This window comes from Callospermophilus lateralis, chromosome 5 (genome assembly GCF_048772815.1).
Source record: "Callospermophilus lateralis isolate mCalLat2 chromosome 5, mCalLat2.hap1, whole genome shotgun sequence".
Lineage (NCBI taxonomy): Eukaryota > Metazoa > Chordata > Mammalia > Rodentia > Sciuridae > Callospermophilus > Callospermophilus lateralis.
In genome coordinates, this window is record NC_135309.1 from 53682539 (window position 1) to 53686796 (window position 4258).

Here is a 4258-nt window from a genome sequence, read left to right on the forward strand (position 1 = left end):
ATTATGCTAGTGTTTATCAGATTGTACATTAAATATGTGCATTTATTATGTCAATTATACTTCAGTAAGGCTGCTAAAAATGGAATCTGGGATTAGCTCTTGTGACACTGATATACTTGAACCAACTCTCATAAGCCAATTGTGTACACCCTCTGTCAACTCTACATTCAGTGATGTCATGTTGATAGTTTGCAATTGACCTTAGTGGGAATATTTACAGCCCTGAAATCTGGACAAGATTACAAATCACAGCTATTTCCCCCAACTTTGAAAACAAGTTGTTCAAAAATTTTCAGGACACCTTTGGAGCTGTATCACAGGCAGAAGAGACAGGTAAATGCAGTTGGCACTTATCTACTCCATTAGTAGCACTCTTTCTGGTCTGGTGTGTTGAAAGAAAATTGCATAGTACAGAGTGTAATTTTTTTATTATTATTTTTTGTGGAAGAGGGTACCAGGAAATGAACTCAGGGGTACTCAACTACTGAGTCATACCCCAGCCCTATTTTGTATTTTATTAGAGACAGGGTCTCACTGATTTGCTTAGTACCTCACTTTTGCTGAGGCTGGCTTTGAACTCAAGATCCTCCTTTCTCAGCCTCCCAAACCACTGGGATTACAGGCATGTACCACGTGCCAGCTTACAGTCTTAATTTCCATAATAAGGTAAGACTAAAAATGAAAGCTCATTGTGCCATGAAGATCAGACCAAATTCTGCTTGAGTGCCCACCTATTTAAAATATTGCATCATATTAACATTGACAGGTTCATAATCTAATTTGATTGCACTACTCTTTTCATTATAGAACTTCTACTAAACTTCTACCTGGACTACTAAAATTTCTTGAAATTTTTCATAACAACATTCAAGAAAGTCTATAATCATGAACATTAGACCTATGTCCTACTCCTTTACAAATTATCTCCTCAGCAACTTTGTTGTTATGCAACTGAGAAACATCTAAAGCTTTCAAAATGTAATTACCACAGAACCATTTAACATTTAACATTTTACCCAGTCTTACCACAGTTTTCCTGAGCTCGTTAAAAGGCACCTTAGGAAGTATTTTTCAATGATTTCTTTCTTTCATTTTATTTTCACAATGTTTTTAATATGTCCCTTGCTTTGAAGAAAAATGTGGAGCTCTTTGTCAAAAAAAATGGTGTATAATTACAGTTTAAAAATATGAAGACATGCTTAAAAACTACATTTCTTTTATTTCAATTTATATTATCTCTTATTTATAATCACAAATATACAGATAGAAAAGATTCTATTAATTCATTAATAAAGCTATTTTTCTTCTCTTTTAATCCCATCCACCTGATATATTTAATTTTGATAGTACCATTTCATAATTAGAGATTTTTGTGACCCTAATAGTTCTGTGTAGTCATAAAATAAATATACACTTTTCTTCAAAAAGACTCTTTTAAAAAAACTATATAATTTTATAGTGCTAGGTAAGCACTCTTAATACTGAGTTACATCCCCAGACACATTTTCTTACTACTAGATGAAAATTTTACCTCTCTGTGCTTCAAGATAGTTAAAGCAAAACTTCTCTAAACCATACCCATATTCAGAAAAATCATCCAAAAATCTTTAAACATGCTTATCTAAAAGTCACACATTTCTTCTGATGGTAATGTAATAAATCTTGCTTTATCTAATTTAGAGACTTCTACAAGCACACTTTGGACTGAAGTAGGTATTAGTGAAATAATTGTGAAGTGATACACTCTATGAGCCAACACTATGATGTAAATATATAAAAAAATTGAAATCCACTCATCAGACTGCTAACTAATATTGCATAATTTAGTGGTGATAGTATTCTGGATACAACGATAATGAGCACAATTCAGTGGAAATGCTAAGTACCAATTTAAATGAAAATTTATAATTTGGCATGGCAGTCTTATCTTTTATTCAAGCAATTTTCACTTCTTTTTTTTATCCCCTCTTCACTAAAAAGACAAATAATGTGAGTGTTAACTTACAACATTTTTAAAAGAGAGGGGGTGTAACTTTTAACTAGTATGAGCTGTTTATCCACAATTCTACTTAATGGGGATAAGGGTTGGGAAAAACTAGAGTCTTATGTACATTTCTCATGCTTAGTGGTTTTTCTATTGTTTATTCAAATGTGTTTGTCCTATATTGTTACCACTAAATAAAAACTAATCACTTCATGATAATGCAAAATCATGTGTATTTTCTTAAGTGAGGAATTAAAGGGAAGTCAAGGCAATTCAATTCTAAACAATTTTAGTCTTATTTTGTTAATGTGTCAATGAGTATAGTCTCCAAATAAAAGTAGTGGTCCTATGTAGGGGACAGAAACCCTGCACCTCCCTGCACATGCCCTCTCACACATGCCTGCTCACTCGTAGACAGGGGAGCACTCATATCCAGGACTGGCCTATCTGGGATATAGCCCAGCACTTGTGGCCGTCTTGGCTCTCCCAGTGAAGGTTGCTTAAAGCAAGCAGTTATAGGATGGAAAGAATCAGGAAAGGGAAGAGAGAAGGAGATGAGGCCATCACTTATTTTTTCCACTCCTATATTTTTATCTATGTGTACATGTTCACCTTTGTTAGTGTTTTCCACTTTTATATTCTGTTCTTTTCGCAAGTTCAGAAAGCACTTGAGCCCAATAATTGTAAACATGTCTGGAAATTAATGAGAGTTTTCTTTTTTGTTGTTTTTATTTTGCAGCAGCTATTGTTAAACATGAACAATAGTAATATTGTTATAAATCTTGGATTTTACTCACTTGAAAATTCATGCTCCAGTACCTAGCAAATATTGGTTGCCCTCACCTGGCATTTAAAGAAAGAGCTGCTTTTAAAATTGTTTTTCCAAATGTATACTTTATTTTTCAAAAGAAATAGGGGTATATTAAAGCACTTAGTATATGTTTGATAGAGGAATTATAGTTCTTTCATTTGTATTTGGGTCTGCTATGCTATTATTAATATGAGCTATTCACTTCCCAGATTTAAAATGATGTTACAGAGATGTTTTACTAGTTTTAATATTACACATTTGCATAAATCATCAATACATTGTCAGACTTTTTAAATTAAAAGCAATGTTTCCATTTTTGGGAAATGGATGAAATTTTGCTACATTTTTCTTCCAAATTTCAATTTTGCAACCAATTTCTAAAATGTTTTACCTTATAAAACTGTAACTTTAACTGGCAAACTGGAAGGATAACAAGCTGGCAACAGAATTGGTGGAGCTCCATAAGCTGAAGCTTGCTGAACTAAAGCAAGAATGTCTTGCTCCTGGTTTGGGACCAAGAAAATAAAACAATCATATCAACAGGCTCCAGACATATGGTAAAGATCATGCCCAAGAGGAGGTGAAAGAAGAAGATTCACTGGAAGATCAAAGAGAGGAAGAAGAACCAAATACCATAGAGCTGTTGGCAAAGAGGAAGGACTCCCTAAAAAATTTATTGATGTGGTAGAAGAGAAGAAGATGCTAAAAATTACATCTGAAATACCATAGACAGAGAATGCAGAAGAGGGCTGAAGGATTCAACGTACTTGTGAGATTGGAGAGTGGGAGAGCTGATCAGAATTTCTTCAGTTCCATCACAAATCTGTCATCTGATAAGCTAAAGCAAATAGCACAAAAACTTGGTTTAAATGTCTCTCCAATCTCTGGAAAGTCTAAAGATGAGGAGAAGCTGAAATAGAGGAAGGAGTAAGTGGTACTTCTCACAAGTTCAGAGGATACAAGGCAAAGAAGAAGAAAAGAGTATAGTGTTTTAGGACGGGGTGATTAAAAGTTCTTGAGGCTTTCTGTTCTCCAGTAGTCCCCTGTTCTCTGATTTTTCTTGGTCACATATATACTTAAATGCACAGTCATATCTCTGTGTTCTGCCTTGCAATAAAGGAGCAGGTACCCATAGGTACAACTGTGAACTTCAGCAGCAATTTGTCATACTGTTCTTCCAACTCTCAGGTTGTTGTGTTTTTGTTTTTAATAAGTTTTCTGGTTAAAAAAAAAACAGAAAATATTTTTAAAAATTGGAATTCTGTAGCCATTGAACACCACCTCCCCATTCCCAACCACCTAGTGAAAGTAGAAGGGTGGTGATTTCTGTTTCTGTCTACTTTAGATACCTCATATCTGAATCATACGTATTTGTCATTGTGATTTGCTTATTTTGTTTAGCATAGTGTCCTCCAGGTTCCTCTATGATGTAGCACCTCAGGCTCTTCTTCTATAAAAATTGA

At 34.1% G+C, this 4258-nt stretch overlaps 1 pseudogene; it reads left to right on the plus strand.

The window, feature by feature from the left end:
* The first annotated feature begins 624 nt into the window (after window positions 1-624).
* On the plus strand, window positions 625-3804 carry LOC143400381 (SAP domain-containing ribonucleoprotein pseudogene; annotated as a pseudogene).
* Window positions 3805-4258: the final 454 nt, after the last annotated feature.